Source organism: Acromyrmex echinatior, chromosome 14, assembly GCF_024713525.1.
Source record: "Acromyrmex echinatior isolate Ae372 chromosome 14, ASM2471352v2, whole genome shotgun sequence".
In the NCBI taxonomy this organism is placed as follows: domain Eukaryota; kingdom Metazoa; phylum Arthropoda; class Insecta; order Hymenoptera; family Formicidae; genus Acromyrmex; species Acromyrmex echinatior.
Genome location: NC_141865.1, coordinates 8107156 through 8129047, shown reverse-complemented (window position 1 = coordinate 8129047; position 21892 = coordinate 8107156). Strand labels below are relative to the sequence as shown.

The window sequence follows — 21892 nt, the reverse complement described above, 5'->3', positions numbered from 1 at the left end:
TTACAATACAAGCGTATTTTGTATTTTTTATTTTAGCAGATCACATAAAAGTATTACGTATTTCGTATTTAAAATCGAAAGATTGAGAGCTTTTTGTATCTTGTAATTCAAATAATAATAATATTGATTATCAGTGTTAGTATTTCAAATACAAAATGCAAAATACTTTCATAATCTTTCATTATTAATACCGAAATATAATAAAATACAAAATACTTTTATATGCTCCCATGAAATATAAAATATAATTGTCTTACCAATACTGTTTTTTAAATAAAAGTATTTCAAATACATGCTCAGCCCTGACCATCACTCACATTCTCATATTCTAAGAAGATTCGGAGCGCTCGTGCAACGGAGCACCATGGTGCGTACACGCAACATAGTGGGGATGTACAAAGTGGGGGTAGGCAGGACAGAAGGTGGGGGACGCGTGGCGGAGCAGCGACGAGCGACGAAGCGAAGGTTCGGCGGAAGCGAGCGCAGTCATCCCGCGGAGCGCAACCTGTCGCTGTTGTCGAGTATCGTCGCACGCGCGAGACGCGAGATCTTTCTCTCGCGATCGTTTCTAGTGATCGACATTAGCTGCCTCTCAACGCGCGTCAGTCAACGTTACGGAAAATTTCAGCGTTAACGTAAAGGGGGAGAAGGAGCGGAAGAAAGAGCGAGTGTGAGGCGTCGATTACGTTCGATTTGACTTGAATACGCGACTGATTTCAGATCGGTGCGACACCCGGAGCTCGCCGGGGTCCCAGCGGCGGCGATAAACAAAGAAATCCGCCGCACCGGGATGGGATGCGACCGCGACGTGAGTCAGATCGAATCACAAGTCCTGAAGTCGGTGCGGTAAGAAAAGGGATTGCTGCCCGCGTGCTTCTTTCTCGAAGTAAATATCCCGCGTACGTATATACGTTCACTGGCGTATATTCGTAGAAGCCGCGTTTGTTTATGTTTCGCGACTAGAGAGTGGCCGTGAATCGAAACGATCGATTGAGAGAATTGAACGAACGAGAGAGAAAGGTGGGCTCGTGACGCGCGCGGTGAATCGAGCGTGGAAATAGAGAAAAGTGGTCGGAGACGTGAGTGATCGCTCATTGTTGGTGATTTGTGCGAGAGAGAGAGAGAGAGAGGAAGAGAACGTGGTGAAGTAAGGCAGAGGAAGAACGGTGGAGTCACGCGGTCGGCGGATCGCGTCGAGGTTACGTTTTGGTGCTCCAGAGGGAAACCGGAAGCCGCTATATTGGAGAGGAAGCGGGAAAGCGGCGTGCCGCTCTTCTGTGTGCCGCGGCAGAGGCGTTCGTCCGAGCCTGAAAACGTAAGTTCTATAAACGGAAAGATACACGAAATTTTAATAAATAATTCTTTGAATATATAGTACTACATTGTTGAATTCATGATGTCAAATTGTGTCTAATTTACCTCCGAATTATAACAATTATACTTTCGAATTTGAATCAAATACTTTCTGTAGATCGCCACTGCTTCTATTATGTCATTAATTTGTCTGAAACAATGGAGTTGAACAATTTTACTCAAATTTAGTTTATTTTTTACTAGATACGTTAATATGGATATATTTACTTTGAAAGTAAAGTAACAGAATAGATTGATTTATTTTGACACATATGAAAGTTAAAAAAAGTTACAGAATGTTTAACTCAAGAGATTGGGTTACGATTGCTCCTTTGATATTTAACGGTGAATGTAATATAACATTTATTTACAGAAAATAAATGTTTGCTAAATAAAAAATAGTAATAGTTAAATCAAATTAATGGTTCTTATACGAAATAAATATATGTTTAGTGAATTCAACTGGCATTATTCAAATGAATATTTATTAAAATTAAGTACATTTTCCTTTTAATGTATATATTAATTTCAACAATTTCGAAAAACAATGATCCGTATTCAGAACGCGCTTTTATTGATAAATGCGCGCTTATTTCTGACATTTATAGTATATGTAACGTATAACTGTATGCTAAATGCACGTTGATATCGTTGTAAGCGCGTTTCCAATACAAACATTTATTTTTCGAAAAAAGAAAACTAATGCCCGTTTCTACCAATGTAAATCAACTTTCATCTCGGTTCTTCGTCTTTTACAATTCTTAGAACAATAATTAGTTGAGCCAAGACTAAAATTAAACTATATTGGTAGAGAAACGAGCAGAAACGATCTTTATCTCCAATATTATTTGCTGTGATCGACGAAATATCGATTAAGACGCCACGCCGATAAGAGATAACACTGATAAAATATTGTTTAAATTGATAACGATAATCGTTAACCGTATTAAATCACCTTAACCAATGAAACCGGAAGCGTTATATCCAAACTCTTAATTTTTAAATATGTATTATTGTTTTACCTGTTCTGGGAGAATAAATCTGGAACAAAGTATTCCAATCATTTCTGACGCCGATTATGTTTAATGCATGTACTTAATTATATCCTTTACGCGGCAAAGAGGCTAAATGATATTTCCTTCATAAAAATCAGACATCACGATTAGAAAATACCGTGAAGAGAAAGAGAGAGAGAGAGAGAGAGAGAGAGAGAGAGAGAGAGAGAGAGAGAGAGAGAAAGAAACAGAGTATCGCACGTGTATTGAAATTACAAAATCAAGATAAGTCTTCAAGTAATCGTATGAAATAATCTGAAAAATATCTTCAAGGTTTTGTCTCTTGGAAATAATCGTAAAGGAGGTGAGACAAGTGTCATCTAACCGCTGCAAATATAGACAATGGAGTTTGTTCAAATTATAGACACAATAAGAATAAATGCACATTTCTATCAAGTTGTCGCTATTAGTTTAGAAAGAGTAAAATAGCTTGAATCATTTCTCTCTCTCTCTTTCTCTATATATAAAATAGCAAGTTGAAGGTAGATGCTGATACGATTAAATTCTTTCTAACGGAACACAAATACTAAGATATAAGAATGCACAGTTTATATTTATTACTTCTATGAATACAAACAACAGACTTTATCTAAACTCGATATTGAGAAAAAGTACTGGTTGGGTGAGGAGGAAATCGCAGAAAATACGAGATCGAGATCCAGGTCGATATTGCAATTAAGCGCGCAGTGCGACGTAATTGGGTCGTACGGGCATAATTAAAACGAGCGAAACAAGCATGCGGTCCTCTCGCGCGCAACATGATTCGCGATAATGATTCGCGATCGTTAACGGTGCGGGACGTAATCGACAAGGTCGATGTATGACGATGACGACAGATATATGTCCCTCTTTCTGTCTGCCACTCCCGTGTAATTAATCTCTGCAATTGATAATCAGGAAGGTGGAGAGTTTCCTCACGTATGATTATAACGTGGAATTACGTGCTCGACCATAGGATCATCGCGTGCTGCTTTTCACGCAACTCCGCCACGTAACGAACGTAATGCCACACGTTAATTTTCTAATCGCGCACCGTTTGGCCGTTCTGAGTCGAAAGAAATTTCCCGCCTGCGCGCAAAAAGCCATTGCACGTGAAGATAAAATTCTAAGTACGTCTGGCATTAATTGCACCAATTTCATACGAGGCGCAGTGAGTGTGGATTAAATTAAATTAAATTAAAACGAGAGAAGGGGAAGAACTGTTTACTTAAAGATCAGATTTTTTTAAATATGTATTTTATTCAAAAGCTCATTCAGAAAAAATTCACACGTGACATAGGAAATGTGTTACTATGTGAAACATAATTATACGACATTAGGATGCAGAATCACGTACTCCGTGATAATATCTCATGCATCTCGTTCGAACGCTCCACGATTAACTTGTGCCATAATCTTATCGTTACAATCGCTCTTAAATTAAATATCTTTGAATCGGAAAAATTAATATTATTAATCCGGGAATAATCTCACCTGAGATTTTTATACTCGACAACAAAAAAAATTATAAGGTATTGTTTTATATGAATTCGTTTAATAAATTTTTTTTCTTTAATAACTATTCTTTTATGAATCTTTATATATGAATTATAATTATATGGAAATATAATATATAAAAATTTTATCTTTTAAAGATGCTCGCATAATAAGTTACATGTTCCTTCCGTTTAATATTTGTTTTTACTTAGTATTTTCAGAAAATTAAATCTATATCTATAATGTTCTCAGATATTAATAAATTGCAAAACAATCAATAATATACAATATATTGTTAATAATAATGATTATAATTGGAGAATAAAAATGCATCAGGTGATCATTTATGTAAAAAAAAATCACATGACATTTCCTGAATTAATTGAAGAAGACAAAAAGTTCCAAAATTCTCTTTAAATATCGATTATATATGCGTTTTGTTATTTCTATTTTTATTCAGAATGTAACGTCGATTATTTTCATTCCAAAGTATCGATATCGCCTTTATATCGCCCACGTCATTGTTAGCGGATCATCATCGGGAACTTTAGCATTTTCATGACGCATTGATGCACGTAGGACGTTGTTGCGTGATCAAAAACATTTGCCATTGCTCAATCACGTAACGGCGAGATCATGGACGATCGTAAACGATTCCCTGCCACTCGCATCTCGTCATCTCATTAAGATCCCTCACACCTGAATTTTTCATCGTCGCGCCGTCGTCCGCGAGTGATACTTTCTCCACGATTTAGGAACTTTTTTGTTGGTTCGTTTCAAATGGACCAGGTTTTGAATGACCTTTATTCCAAACGATCTCCGAACGCTCCGATAAAAAGTAAAAACGATTTCTGTTTAAATAATTCGAGAATGGAAATGGTAAGGACTTTTATAGAAGTTGTAGAATAAAAGTTAGAAAAATTATAAAAATAATTTCTACATTGAAAATCTATTGCACGTGCGATGTAAGGAATGATACGAATTAAAAACGTTGGAAATATTATTGAGAACAAAAAAATTGAAAAAATGAACTTGTTCTATAATTATACAAAAAATGAGGTTTGAATACTATTATATTTGAAAATAAAATGTATACTATTTAATTTGTTTTATTTATTACTCTCACGTACAAATATTAAAATATATTACCCATTAATGTTATAAATAAAATCTTAGTAAAGCAGTTAAAAAAAAAATAAAAATACATATTGAGAATTTATCAATTATTTGCGAATATTTTAATTAAAGTATATTTGTTAATATGTATTTTTCCAGTACATTTTTCTCAAATCTTAATATAGAATACGTTCATTCTTTCAACGCAAAGTTATGTTATAAATTAACATACATTTAATTACGAAGAGAGTTGGTTGCCATACTGCTTAAGGTAATTCTTGGGAACATTTTGATTCTTCGCATACGATTAATTACTTTCCAAATCGAAAAGACGATACACATATGAATGTATGGTAATTCAACAATCAGCTGTAATCTTGTCGTTCATTTGTGAAAATATCGCGAGTTAACACCGGAATGGGTGACCTTATCGTTTTCTTTCCGATCTGATTAACCTCAGTGATCTTATTCGCCGGTATTCCTACGCAACGTAGCGAATGACCTCAATTTCACATTGTCATGTTGTTCGTGGGAAAAAAATTTCTAGGTGATCTCGTTGCGGTGAGTTTCCAAGTTGGATTATTCGTAGGCGAACAGTTACTTTTTAATGAATTTTTTTATTCCTGCCGGAATCATTTCTTGAAAAATAAACATAAAATGTTAACATACTTTTCTCGTAGTAACGTTTTTGAAAAGTTAATTAAATTAATATTACATTAAATTCCTCGCACGTGTGGAAAATCAATCTGTCGAGAAGGATGCGGTTCGATTAATCAACGATCGTACAGCCGCTTCTCACACGGTTTTCCTGCCGGAGTTTATCAAGGTCAGCTTCTCAATCCGTAATTGCTCATCGATACCTTGGACGATAGATATCGTGGGTTCAGTCCTTATATGGGCAGCGTGGGTCGACGATGTACGCATTGAGAGATCCGATCGTAGCCCTCGATGATCGTATGCTCTTCGTGAATTTATTCACGAGATCGCGCTTTAATGAGGGCGTCGTGACGCGATCTCGACGTGTCAACGAACGTGATCTCTTCCGCGATATTCCGATACGCCGATCTCCGGTTTTTCCGCGTAAATTGGATGGAACCGAAAGAGAATCATCGCGCCTTTGATCTCGCGTCTTTTTGAGAAACTGTAAATTATTACTTCAAAGCTACATTATAATTATGTATCCGAGTTACAATATATACAGTTGCTTGTAGATAGACTAACTAAAAAAAATAGATCTTATGTAGGAATTTGTGCTTTTCGCGCGCGCTTGTCAGTACAGTGACGGTTTTTGCAATTATACGAACATGTGCGAAACACATGGTACTTTTGCGGTAGATACTTTTAAGATAGTATCTATTAGCTCCCACGTATCGCACGAAATATGGAAAATGCCTGAGGTTATTTCCTTTCTACATGTTTCAAATTCAACGGAAAGGTCTCACAAATTATCGTTATTTGATTTTTGATTCTTAAATTGCCGAAGTGAAATTTGGGAGAATAATCAAGATTTATTGGACGATACTTGTTTGTGTTGCAAAAATTAAGAGAAAAAAGAAATAAAATGTACATAATAAAATACACATAAATTTATAATAATATGAGAATAAGAAAATATAGAGAAATATACTTTAAAAAATAAAAAAGATAAAAAGGAATATTATATTCCACATTTTTTTTATATTATATAATATAACATATATTTTTAATCGAACTTATCACAATTGTGAAACAAATACATAATTATTATCTTGTCGGAAACGCACGCAGTTCGCCAACTTTTTTAACGAGCAGTCACTCTCAAATGACCTGGTATGCGCTGCTTGAAATCTTTCAGAAAAAAAGGTCTGTACTCTTCTCGTTCTGAAGAAGCGCTCTCGGAATTCGTGTATTGTCGTTCCCGAGAAAGAAGTCTTTGTCTCTTACGCACATAAGTTATTGTATTCCCGACATGTGTGATTGATGGGAGTTCATTATTACGCCTACTTCCGGTCGACACACGGATGACTCTCGCATAGCAGAAATGCTCATCCTGCACAATCCGAAGACGCTAAATTGTAACGGAATCTCAGAAACGTCAGCACTTATTCGTATACAGTTATGTATCGATGTAGTGTTAAAAAAGAGCCTCTGTGAAAATTTATTACACTGAGAAAAATGTCTTGGATTCATTGGAACTTTAATTGAAAATGAATTTTTTTGTTAAATCTCTATTAGAATTGTAGTGAGATAACCGTAATTGATCTAAATACAATCAGAATCTTATAGTTTGTCCATTTTCAAGTAGACATTTTTCCTTGCATTTTTCCTTTCTTAGTGCAATGAAAATCAGAATGATAGTGTCAATAAAGAAAAATATATACAGTCAAGACATTATAAAGATATACACACACACACACACACACACATATATATATATATATATATATATATATATACACAGAATATTTCGAAATCATAAAATCTGTGCGAAATTATTATTTTTCGTATCTTTTTTCTAAATTTCATTTTTTCATAAGCTTTAATTTCTCGGTCTATATATAGCAAATAGCGTGTTAATCTGTAAATTTTGAATTTTTGCAACAGATTAAGAAGCTCAATAAATGCGCAGTACGTTGCATGGAATCTATTAAAAGGCTCGGCTTATAGCTGCATTTCCTGATCAGTGTAGATGCGCTTTTTATGCAGCGCACGATGTATCGTCACTTCTTCAGAATTCGAAGTCTGATCGTTTCCTTCGCTTGGCAACGACGTGCAGGCACGATCAGGTTTCGAAGACGCGCTTATTTCTTCCTAGAATGCCGAAAGGTATATTTCGTGTGGAATTTTTCAGAGCAGCTGCGTGTCTAATCGATTTTTACAGGCTCTGCCTGTATACAGATACGATGTGTAGCGACAGAAATCAGAATTTATACTTTTATGTTTACAGAAACGTGAACTGCCATTTATCATGTACTCCAATGCACTTGGTGATTTATACACATCCCATTTTTCATTGGATCAGGCATCAAATAATAAACTATTTGATAGAGTTGATTTAAATGGTAGCGTATATAAAATTTTTTATACTCTCAGTGGTTTGCCTTCCGAGAGGAGATGATCAAATAAAATTTGATATGTCCTGAATAGATCTGAATTCGGATTTTTAACGCAAAACAAATTCTTTATTTTACGCCACTATCATTTTCAATGTATTTATAATCTATTTATATAATAAAATTTTATAGTATGTAGTAATCTATTAAACATAGATAATAAATTATCGTAATAAAGGACCGATAGCTAATTCCAGACGTTTATGCTTCTGTGGTCAAAGGCAGTCTGATCAATCCTAATCGGCATGTTCCGTGATCGCCGCAAATCTCGCAAATATATCAGCATAGTATATGTTCTGCATCGAATAGATGCAGAACATATACTCGGCTTCGCTTGCGATCTTTCTCTCTATACAACTGGACGAGTCACGAGATCGCCTCGCAGCTACATGCATGAAGCACGCACAACGCGCGCGGCCACGCGTAAATTCCGACCGATTCTCCAATTAATGCGTATCTTACGGTGCATCCCGTGGCAACACATCGGGAACATATACTTGGACGAGAGTTATCCAATGTTCTGCGCCGACTTAAGCCGGTTTCACGCGTATCGTATCTTCAAAAATGGAAAAAACTTTAAATAGAATATCTCGGACGCACACGGTATTTTTTTTTTAATAAAAATTTTTATACCGAGAAGAAAAAATTTCTTTAATCATATTCTTTATGTTTTAAAATTCATTAAGATTCGTGCGAATGTAAAGAGTACGTTCGATAATAGATGCATTGTGATTGACAAGGCAAGTATTCATTGTTAAGAATTGAAATGAATTTTTTTTCTACTAATATTTAATAAGATATTTAAGATATTTCATTTCTTTTGCAATTTGAAATTTTTTAATTAAACGTAATTCTTTACAAAGATTTTATTAAAGTCTATCTGAAATTATTCAAAATAAAATTTTTACCTATAGTATCTAATCCGTTCCTATAAAACTATTTGGTCAAGATTCTTTTTTTTTTTTAATTTGAGAACTTTTTATCTTTTTATAAGTTTATATTTTTGTTTGCAGCAAAAGAAAAAGTTATTTTGTTATTCAATAAAGATTTTCACGTGCATCTATTATGGAATGTTCTTTCATCGACGAATCGACCAAGGAATCTGTCACCATTGTACAATGCGGCGGCGAAAGTGGGGCATGTCCCGTGTAAGTATGATACGGGCTTTCGGCCGCACACAACCGTACTACGTGGGGGAGTGCATTGACTTCTCGACTTGATAAACGTTGGCGAGCGAGGTGGAGTCGAGTCAAGTCGAGCCGAGTCGCCGCAGTGCTGGGACATCGTTTCCTCTCCACAAGTTCATAGATGAGAGTTCCCCCCCTGCGCACAAGACTCGAGCACGGGAAAAGGGCTATGGAAAGGTCGTTGTCTTGAGATGAATTCATTGTATACGAGCCCTCTCGTCCCCCTTTCCTTCCGCGATGAAGAACTACATTTGGCCGGCGCATTAAAAAAAATCCGCTTGTCACTGGCTCAAGTGATAGATAAAAGGCAGAAGAAGTCTCTTCTCAAGTATTCAAAGAAAATTGAAGAGATCAAAAGAAACTCTCTCTTTCTCTTTTTGTGGAGTTTTAATGATTTTCGAAGGGCTTTAATGAAATCGAGAAAATCGCGGGAAAATAAAAAATTTCGGAGGGCCATTGTGTTACCCGAAACCACCTCGATAGAATTGACCTTTGTACGCGTATGAGAATTTAGCTCGAAGCATTTACGGTGAATTACAGTAATTTATCATGATTCAATAGAGTGGTTCATTCAACGAGATTTTTTACCCGACGTTTTATCAGAATTCTATTGACGATAAAATTGAGATTTTATGCACAATTGAAGACTGCTTCGTTATTACGGAAAGAATATTTTTTTCAATATAAAATTTTAAAAAATTATATTTAAAATATATTTTCTTTTATAGTCATTTACGATATAGAGGAGAAGGGAGGGAAATTGCGAACGTTAAGGGAAAAGTAATTTAAATAAAACTGACCCAATTATTTATCAAATACACAAATCTTTACTCTAAGGATATCTTTACTAAAGGATATTAGCTTTAAACAATAATTAATATTCATATAGCAATATAAATTATAATTATAACAATAATATAATTATAATATAAACTATAATTATGACACAATAATTAATATTCATATGTTATTGATATAAACTATAATTTTAAACCAAAAATAAAATCGACCCAGCATTGCTGGCGGCGAATAATTTCGAATGGCAAGGATTTTATTTTTTATTTGAAATTACTTTTTTTTATTGATATTATTAATATATGTATGAATGTTAATTATTATAATTTAAAGCTAAATAATTGGAATATCTTTGGAATAAAAACTTCTATTAATTAATAGATAATCGCTGGCTTTATTTAATATTTTCCTTAGATGTTTGCAGTTCTCTCACTTTGCTCTACTATTGCAATTATTATAGATTTAAATCGGAGCAGTTATAACGGTTTAATCGACTTTCCTTCATATCGTTCGCGCTGTATCGCGTTGCTACGATTTCACAACGCTCTAATTGCCATGGTACACCTTTGCTTGACGTATCACTTTTACAATTACGCCGTTAACGCATTTAACTCGTTTGGCACAGTAACACCGTTCGCTTCGGCGACGAATTACGCATCGACAACGATTTAATTATTTGATACTCGACGCAGATTTTTACTTTCTGAGAACCCTTAATCTCGGGGGAAGGAAATTCCCTATTGTGTCTATCTTCATGACCGTCACTACCACTAATAGCAACGAGAGCGACTGGATCGTTTCCTGCGTCGATAAAACCTCCCCTCTCGTCGCTGTTTGAATTATTAGGAGCCATCGTGCGTTCCGGACCGTCGGGACGCGATACAAGTTCTTTAAAACCATCCAATCGCAATTAATTAGGGCCGGAAGCGTCGATTGGCCTCCTGATAGTTCATGAGAGGCCGTTGTTCGCAGGCTCTCTCATTCGAGCTCTCCACTTCTCATCGCGACTTAATGAGCTCGCGAATGTCGCGTTTCGTGATATGATTTAGCTCGATATTAATATTTTTTTGTAGGGAATGTAGTAATACAAACATACACACACACACACACACACACACACATACATGAACGTCGAATTTAAATTGCTCTTTATGCAACTTTATTATAACTTTTAACATACATATAATACTTTTTATATAATTATATTATGATGTATGACAATAATAAGAATTTTATTTATTTCGAAAAAGTATTGAAATTTCGAGATAAATATTTTATTCGTAAACAACTACAAAAATTAATTTAATCTAATCAAATTTTCGTATCATTATCAATATTATTATTCTTCGTAGCATAGATCCTGTTTTTTAATATTCGTGACTTGAAATCACGACGAAAGCTTCTCTCTACCGTGATCGTATCAATGATGGTGATGCCGGCTTTCTTTGAGAAATTCAATAAAAGGTCGTGGAATCTCCTAGGAATGCACGCGATGGAGATTTCTGAGGGATCGTTCCATGAAGGGCGGATGTCTCCCTTTTCTTCGGGGACGTTTGCGTCGCTGGATGAGATCCCGCATTCTTTCACATAGCGGCTGCATTGTTTACGGCGTGAACGAATGGCGTGGGTGGCGTGGGCTGCAACAAAAGACGCAATACGCGCCTGACCACCCCCTTCGTAGAAACGTAACAACACCGTGTATCGCGTCGCCCGGCTGCGTGAAAAACGCTGCGGGGTGCATATTTTAATTCGTGCGACGGAATGTTAGATATAGGGGGAGAATGAGGAAAGGCATTGAACCCGCATCCTGCGCAATAATGCTGACCGAGAGTACAATATGGCATCAGAACGCAGTTAACGCAAGCAATTCATTCGCAAGCATTCATTACGATTAATTATTATAGGGGACTAATATTAAGTAAATTTGTCATGTGTTTCATCGCATTATTCTAATAATGGGATTAATAATACCACGAATTTATAAATCTTCCGTTTAAATCTTGTCGCAAAGTTCTTTAGTTTGTTTATCTGTTTATTGATAGATTTAGATGTAATTTTATTTTTTTTAGATGTAATTTTATTTTTCGTCGGACTATCAGGATATTACTTCGAAAAGTCACGTAAACTTTTATCAATAAAAATATTGAAATCCAAATTAATGAATGACAACTATTTGAGAAGATATGAATAATTTGTAAAGGTCTGTTTTACACACACACACACGCTGCGAACACAACCAATAACTGAGAATATAAAAATAAATTTACGTCGTTGATTCATATTAGATGCTATTGATTGATATTGATTATTATTGGATGACTATTTGAAGCTAGAGGTCAGAACAAAATCTTTTAGGAATACGTACAACACATACAAAGTGTAATTTTTAATAAAATTAAATTATATAATTAAATTTATAGTGTAACTTATATAACAATTTTTAATAAAATAAGAAATATTGATTTTATTTATATAAAATTATTTAAAAATTATAAAGTGATATAAAATGATTTTATTATATAATGAGAATTCTTATACATTCAAAGTCTTATCGATGAACGTAGGCGAAAACATCTCATGAAAAACATGGAAAATGTTCTCACGTTCTTTTCCATCGTGTCGATTGAATGATTATACTTCTTGGCACGATGACCGATCAGCTATATTTACGATGTATATATCTTCTCCGTAAGGAAGAAGTGTAAATGTACTGTTACAACGCAGCATGCGGTTAACTGTATAATGTTTTATAGTTTAAAAACTCGATTCATATTATAATTATGTTTCCATTCACGCTCCAGTTGCGAATCAGTCACGATGGAAAAACAGAGATGACAAACTCTCTTTTCTATTTTTGGTCGAAGATATAATATACACAATATGTATTAGGTAGCCTGTACATGTGCAACTAATAGCATGCAAGATCAATTCTGTAAACTCATGTTTCCATGGCATTACATCTGTGTTTAAAAGCCAAAGATTAAAAACTATCTTATCATAATAATATTCAGCTGCTTTTCATTAGAAGTGTCAAGTTATTCTTTTTTGTTAGAATTCTCTTTTCAGGTAATCTATTTACGTTTATAATTTTACGTAAATGAAGTTTTTACCAAATAATCTACAATTTTTTTTTTAATCTTGGATCAGTTTTCAAAAGATACGTTGAAATGTTCCTGGAATTTATTATTTCTCGCTTATCGATTTTTAAGCTAAACATAAAATTGTACACATAGAAAAATACATGTAACAATTACTTGTTTCAAATATTTCGAAAGTTTATATATCCGCCGATCTCTATTATAAATTCATAATAACATCAAATATTTTATTCAAAATCCTGAAAATCCTAATAAATTAATACCTCAATTAGGATTATTAAAACAAATTTGATTTGCTTATTATATAAAAAAAACATCGATTAATTTTATAATATTCTTCAAAAGAACATAAATTCTTGAGTACATAATAATAAGTTTTTCTAAAATTTATAATAAGTACATTTTACGATTATTATCAAGTGGACATTCTTTGTGATAACCGTTACTCAAAAGGAAGGAAATAAATTGAATATACATAATCACTTTTCTCCGCAATAGAAGGATACTTTTCTATGTGTACATAGGTACATCTACGGATCGTTACATCAATTCGGCCGCTTCTCGACGCGGTGACTTTGCGAGCAAGAATCGACGAATATACTGTTACGACGCAGCGTGCGGCTAACTGTAAAGCATCCGCCACCGTAATGCGCGCGAGTCAAATCATGAACGGCAACGGCAACGACAACGTTACCTGGCACACGAGACCCCTCGCTGCGCGGTGTACGTTCGTTCGCCCAATCCCTTGCGGATTCGCCAGGATTCGCCAGGATTCGCATCGAGCCGGGCACGCACGTGGCCGCGTGCGTGCGCCCGACGATTCTGCGCGGATTATTCCCGCGTTACTTTATTCTCCCTCGCGTTCCGAATCGACGTTAAGCCGTAATCACGCTACGGGTCACCCGTTAAGCCCATTCTACAATGTAATAAGCAGTAGGAAGCTTCTTATCGCGCCTTTTTCGCGCCTTATCTCATAATAAGCTTCGATTGGCTGGCAGTGAAGTAATAAGGCGTACGAAATGGGAATAACCCATTTCGCTTACTTCCGGCCTTAATGCTTTACGCCATATTTTACTCCCTCTTACGACAGTCTTACTACTGCATTGTATAATGGGCTTTACGGTTGTCGATCGACGATTCCATTTTAGCCAATCGTGCAGCGAGCACGGATGCAACAGGATTGGTAAATAAAACTGTCAATCGGGAATCTATAATTAATATAATTCTCTGTAATTAATATAATCGTGCAACCCGTAGTGTGATTAAGGCTTTTACTCGGGACACGAATCGAATCACTAATCTGTATGAATTGTATGGCTTTTATGCTCGTTTTCCGTTTCCAATGTAGATTTGCTTTAATTTCAGTTCAACTTACTGCTCATCTTTTTCCTAGTTCTAAGAATTAAAAAAAGATGACGAGTACTTAATTAATTGAGCCGAGATTAAAATTAATCTACATTGATGGAATGTAATCCGAAGAATACGCGTCAACAGCAATAATATATATATACGTTTATCATTTTACGTAAATGAAGTTTTTTTCTCCTCTCATCTATTAATTGTTTCTTTAATACTTAGCTTGTATCTTGAAACTTAAAGCGATGTTTATCTCAGAACGCGAACTACAGATGCACAGTACATACCATCTGAAATCCAAGATGGCTGGATAATTGGATCATTCATATACGTCATACCAGAATCATTGTCGGTCGGTTACTGCTTTCTCATCATTTTAACGCTTCGTCGCCTCTTCCCGTTCGACTAGCGGCAGCGAGCATTCATCTATTCAGCGCTATTTTCCTCTTTTTGCGTCTATCATTCGTAGGTAGCTCAGAACCTGACGTGAAAGATCGGCTGCCACTTTGATTCCTATTACCGATAACGTCATGCGTTGGGCGGCACGTTTCTGGATGTGCAGAACACTCGCAATTGTAAACAGGTCCTATTGCAGATATATGTGCGTATTTACGTATGTACGTTGCGTATACCTTCTATCCGGTGGCCATAATACGTGTGTTTCTCTCTACATCGATAGCGGTATATCCTTATATTGATGGTGGCGTGCGTTTAAAAACAAGTACAAGTTTAAAAATTTAATCTTTTACAAGCACTAACAATTACGTTATCTACAATATAAAAAAAATAGCATAAAACGACACTATTATATACGCTACCAATCATATACCGGCATTCGCTTTAATTAGGAGACTCAATTATTAGACTCAATTATTAGACATCGATGTATTAGAACGTCCGTCAATGTCATTTGTCGATAATCTCGTCGTAATATTCTCATAATCATGCAGTAATTAGAAGTCGTACTGGTAGCGATTACTTTACGGTAAATTGAACGACTCGCGATAAAAGCATGATCGCGCTGATAATCAACTGGTGCAGCCTTTGCGTCATTTGCGTATCATCAAAGGAGTATTCGACGACGAAGTCTCGCGGATGTCGGCGTTGGATCATCGTGCTCGGAGAGGACGGGGATTACGGAGCGGTAAGGGCGGGGGCGAGGGCGGGGACGGGGCGGGGGCGAGAGGGGATCCGAGATGCCGTTAGTCCGGAGAATCACTCGGGGCACACGAACCTAACCCATCTACGAGAGGATGCGAGAAGAAAGATCGGAGATGCGCGAGTTCTCTTGTTTTTATCTCAATCGGTATCGAATTTAAAAGGATCCGGTTGAAGAGAGAGAAAAAAAAAACTCATTCCTCTATGCCCTTAATTTTTATGGAAGACGCCTAATCGAATTATAATTCACGTGAACTTTCACATCTTTTCGAGGACATTAAAATCGTATAGGTCTGTCTATAGCTCGAGCATGTGGGCATTTAAAAAGAAATATGAACGGTTATTTGCTGCTCTTTCTTTTTTTTTTTAATTTGTTACATAAAAATATATTAAGATCGAGCCATACTTGAGTAGGTAGTTTATATCTATTAAAGAATTTTTTATGTCGCCGATTATTGTTCGTTTAAATTCACGACCGACAATGAGTGCAAAAGTAACCCACGAGCCGATGCAAACATCATTTTAACATTATCATATTTCCCACATTTTCTTGGAAACTGCTTGTTTCCAGCTCGCAAAGTATGCCCATAGTTGTCTAGGCGCGTCCTCGTTTCACAAAGGAATTGCAAAATGATTCTCTTCAACTCGCAATCGCGTTTGTAAGTGCCGCTAGCTAGCATGATGGGCGTTGTTTGCAGAACTTGGAAAACCACTTTTCCATCGTCACCATCGGCGAGGTCGACACGATGGCCTGAATAATATTTCACGCGAACGATAACAGTTTGAACATAAACATTCACGTGACATCCACGATTCATCGCGAATTGATCGATGCTTCTCCAACTAATTGAGTTGGATGAATTTATCAGTATTCATCAGAGCTGCTTTTATCGAAACGTTTAGGCAAAAAAGACATTGACTGCGTTCAGTAGAGAAAACTGATCAGTGAGCGCTTGATGATTTTTTAATTTCTTTTAGTTTTGTTTCTCTTGAATTATTGTAATTGTTATCTAAATATTGCATAATTTTATTATCTATTGCTCGAGTAAGACAAGTTCTAAAATGCTACTTACTATATAGGTCTGTTCTTTTTAGTTAAAGTGCTTCCTTTTCTTTCTTGTTGGAGAGAAAAAGAGAAAAGATGAACCGTGCAAGAAGTTCAGATAAAAAGAACAGGCCTTGCATCGCGACAATCGTAATCCCCGAATTACACTCGTGGTAGCAATGGCTGCGAAGTCATACGATCGTTGACCGATCCTCTTGTTTCCTATAACGCGTCTTGCTTGGATTTTCTGGGTCACGCAGTTCCGCGGTCTCCACCGGCCTTTCTATTTCAGTGCGTTGCTTACTGTGGGTCATGCGTTGTCCAACCGGCTGACGTGAATGGTCAGAAACGAACTTGCAAGCGTACTTCATGATCAAGTATACTATTTAACACTCGCAATATCATAGCTATCTTTATATCGAAAAAACAATCTAGCAATAACTGTCAAATGTTGAGTGAAATAATTTCAATTAAAATTTAAAATATTCAGTTAATGTAACGAAAAATAATTTTTTTACTTTCTTAAAAATATTTATAGTAAATATTACTGAACATAATAATATAATAATTATATTAGTAAATACGATCATTTTCTACAAATCATTTTTTTTATCCTTTATTACGTAAGTCCTTTTATATTCAAGATTTTATTTATTTATTGTAATCGTTTATTCTTATCAGAGCTGAAATTTATTTTTATTGAGGGAAGTACCAAAGGAAGTAAACACGAACGACATTTAGTAAACTCGCAGAGCGAGCAAAATGCGCGCGTTACGCTCGTGTTAGTTGTACGAGTGACTCGGACCGACGCGTTTTTGCCTTTGTTACAATTCGACTACCTACACTCCTTTCGCCCTGCATCTGCGTGCACTCGAGCCGAGTTCCATTATGGGCATGTGTTTTTCGGTGCTGCTCAGCTGCCGCTGTCGTATTCGGACGACTTGCGCGCGAGAATTCAACGAGTAATCGTTGCGGTTCCTCGAATACATTACGTGCTCGATCGCTGCTTGCGAAACTCGATATTGTGCTTAAGATCCACGGTATATTACATTATATTGATGCTTTCAATTCAAAGCATCAATATACAAAGCAACAATGAATGTCATTCTGCGGTTTTAAAAACGTACTCTTTTTATTTTGGTGAATACAATGTAGTTTAATTTCTTCTCCCTAAATTTCTAGGCATTGTATGTATTATACTATACATTATAAAATAATTATAGTACATATGATAACAAAATGTGAATACGATACGGTATACATATTTTATTAAATGAGTATGATGAGCATCTGATTGCAATCTTGTTCAATCACATGAATATTACAAATGGATAATGGATAATCGTTTATGCTAAAATCACGTGTATGTTTATGAACGACGATCGACTAGCAATTTCCGCGAAAATCTTTTCTACATCGGGCAGATCACGCAGAGGGTTGAAATCACTGTCTGCGCGAGGGGCGGACTAATCCCTTAAATCGCTCGTAGAATATAGAAGCCACCAGGTGCTTCGTCTCCTTCGCCAGCCTTCAATGGTCTTCAGCTGGCTTTCAAATCGTTATAGTGATCGTGAGGACCATACAGATAATTGCCACGCAGGTGCACTGCACAGGTCCTTCATTACGATACCAATACTCCTTAGAGTTGTAGATGCATTCGCATGCACAGTTGCGAGAGTAGAGCGCAACATATGATCTCGCGAATTGAACTTTCCCTTCAGCAATCCCAACATTCCGCAATTTGCTGACATAAATATAGACGGAGGCTTTGGTAACCGTTAAATTTCACCTCTACTTAATACGTTATTATTTTTTGCGCGAAATTAACTTGAAATAATTCTATAACTTACAGTTCCAAACACAGTTTTTACGTGTATTGAATGTATCGTAATTATTTTTATATATTCAGTAATTATTTTTGAATGTAAAAAAAGATAATATGCAGCTTGTATCGATCTCGTCTTCTAATTCCCAATCATACTCAATTAGATTTTCTTATGCAAAATTATTTGATTTAATATTGGATAATAATGTAAGAAATGTAATGTATAATTATTCGATAATAATAATAATGACAATAATAGTTAATAATAATAGTTGCCTGTAATAAGCAATGCGATGCATAAATCGTCTCTTAGGTATCCTTCTCTGTCAAATCAGAGACAGAATGACGTCATTACCTGCAATTTATTCCGTGACACATGGTGAAAGCAAACCAGTGACGCATATCTTTTTTATCGGTTAACGTTTCGCATCATCATCGTTATAGCTGGCTTTAAACAATAGAAAGAGTCGGTAGATTCTCATAGGGGAGTCTTTTCAGGTTCGCTGGATGATACGGGATTTCTTTTCGGTCGTTTCTTGCCGAGCGCTTCCTGCGAGTAACTCCGTATAAGATAATGATCGGCCATTGTGGGGTACGAAACGTACTGACAGTACAAACAACGCGTCATGGTCGCTCGGCGCTAATCGCGAGAGATAAAAGGGTTAGATAAGGGCTAACGCAGCCTCGATCGGTGATACCGCGAAACACGTTCATTCATACCTCTCTTTAAGAACTTGACGGCGCGTTAATTCATGCGAGAAAGCCGATGATGAAACCCGATATCTTCCTATCGGTCGTAATAATAAAGAGGTCGACGCGAAATAATCACGCTATCAAAACAGAACTACAGCTCAGATGTGAGAGATATTTCCAAGCGAAAAATCCGCGGTCAGATTTTCAAACGTACACTATAAAAAATATGGGTGTGTCGCTGGTAAAAATTTTTCTCAGAATTTTTCGTATAATTTTTCAGAATTTCTACATAATTTTATAACTTCCTCACACTTTTTGTACGAATTGGAACATTTCTCAGAAAATCTACATCTTTTCTCACATATGTTAATTATAACATATCGTAAGATTTCTAAGATTTTTTTTAAGTATGATTTCTGTTAAATGTTATAAAATCTAAAAAATTAAAAAATATTTTTTAAAAATTATGGAATGAAAAATTTCAGAATATTTCAGAATTCACTTGTATGAAAAATTCTGAGAGAAGATGTAAACCTTCCGGATATTTCTGAGTATTTCTGAAAAATGTTCCAATTCAAACAAAAATTATGAGAAAAACTTTCATCAGAGGTGTATTTAACATTATGCGTGTTAAATATAATCTCTTCATCGGGTTAATGTTGATATAAATACATGAAAAAGTACCAATATGGTATTTATGGTGAATTTATTATGAATTTGATATCGTGATGTTAATCCACATCTATACTGAAAAAAATACTAAATTTTAATAAATATTTGTTTAAATAATTCTAAGTAAATATATATTTATTTTATACAAAAATTATTAATTTCATTTTTTTTTACTGAATAAATATTTATTTACCGTAAGTAAATATTTAGTTAGCTATTCAAAGAAATCTATACTAAGATTTAGCAATGTTTTTTCAGAGTATGATTAAATCTATGTTAATGTTTATATCAACACGGTGAGAATTATATAAAAAACATCACATGATTAAATCCGCACCCATATTTTTTAGAGTATAGAAAATCGCTCGTTCGCCAATGATTTAAATCTGAGATTTTTCCTTACGTTCAAACCGGAGAAATTCTCCGCGATTTCTCCGGCGACACGCAAATTCTTAAGACCGTTTCGTTCAAGCAACGATAAATACGTTAATAATGGTCCATTACACATGACACGTGTGCTTACAAGTGTGTACACTTTCAAACATTACATGAGATACCAGCTGATTTATCTGAGTAGATCCTCGTGTCTATCACATGCAGTTGTACAATTGCATCATGCATGTTACTATTGAGGATTGACCGCGACTCGAGCGAACTTTCAGTGTCTACGAGATGTCTTCGGAGAAATCGGTCGAACTTTAAAGACGTGTTATTCAAGCGATTCCGAGCGGTAGATAACGAGCAGAAATTTCTTATACAAAACCATTATAACTTCGCGCACGCGTGATATTTTCTATTCAAATCAAAGTTGTAAAAGGCACCTCTCCAGAACTTAAGGACTGCCTTCTAGGACACCATGTATACCGTTGGCTTCATATGCATATATAACAGCAGTGAAAGCCTCGTCGAGATCGCGACTGCATGTGCTCGCTTAATACCACGAGATTCTCATCCCAAATCTATAGTTACACTCGTAAAACAAACACGACGCTTTGACATTTTCTTAAGACCCCTGCAGACGCGATTAATTCTAATTGTCGAGTTCACACTGAGAAAGCGTTGGTTGAAAATGAACAAACTAGAAATTATATCAATTAGAATACGTTATGATTATTACAATTAGAAGTAAATTCAATCCGAGGGGTCAACTACCTCATGTACTGTCATCTATTGCGCCAAGTATTGCTAATGTATTGTTAACATAGGCAATGCTAATAATACTAACGACACCCTAGCAATATGTTAACTAATACATTAGCAATACTTGGCAATAGGTGGCAAAACATAAGATAGTTGACTTCTCAATTTAATCTGAAAATTCTGAACCGTCCATTTTCAACCAAAATTCCAATTAATCCAACCAAATATTTTTTTCAGAGCATTTAAAGATTAAAAAAAAAAAGATTGAACGTAAACCAATAACCTTACTGTCATTGGCCGATTTGCTTACTGCTTACGTCTTACTTCGTTACGTTTTTCTATACGTACGTTTGGTTTTAAACTAGTGAGTGATTTATGTTGACGTGAAGAACCCGCGTTGCTCGTTAATATCCGTTCGATCCTCTATATTTATTCATTCCATACATTCGCTCATTTGTCTACCTACAGAAAAGGATCTTTTTACGATCATACTGGATTCCGGCTGCGGATGCGCGGAAAACGGCTTATTCACGCGCCTTCCGCCGGCGACTGCTGCTCGCATGCTATCGGTCCGCGATGATCTTGTCGAGCAGCCCTGGAACGACGGAAGGCCCGCAATGTAACGATTCGTGTCGGGTATGGTATGGGCGCTGCAATAAAGAGTGCATCGATGCACGCCGGCGTGGCGGACGGCGCCAATTTGTATCGCTGCGGGCGATGCGCGGGCGATGCGCGTCGAGATCCGCTTCAGGTGACTTTCCGCTCTCGTTCGACTGGCCGAGAGAGTTCCTTCCCCGGTTTCGAAGTCCGATCAGTGCGAGAGTCCGGAAG

The 21892-nt window shown here is 36.0% G+C and overlaps 1 protein-coding gene across 2 annotated transcripts in view; it reads left to right on the top strand.

Moving 5' to 3' along the window:
• Positions 1–452: 452 nt before the first annotated feature.
• The window catches only part of LOC105152177 (signal-induced proliferation-associated 1-like protein 2), a 69481-nt gene continuing 48041 nt past the window's right edge, over positions 453–21892 (top strand). For both annotated transcript variants that reach the window (XM_087413145.1, XM_011066297.2), the window contains exon 1: positions 453–1315. The gene's annotated coding sequence lies outside the window, so the exon portion shown is untranslated. The remainder of the gene's footprint in view (positions 1316–21892) is intronic.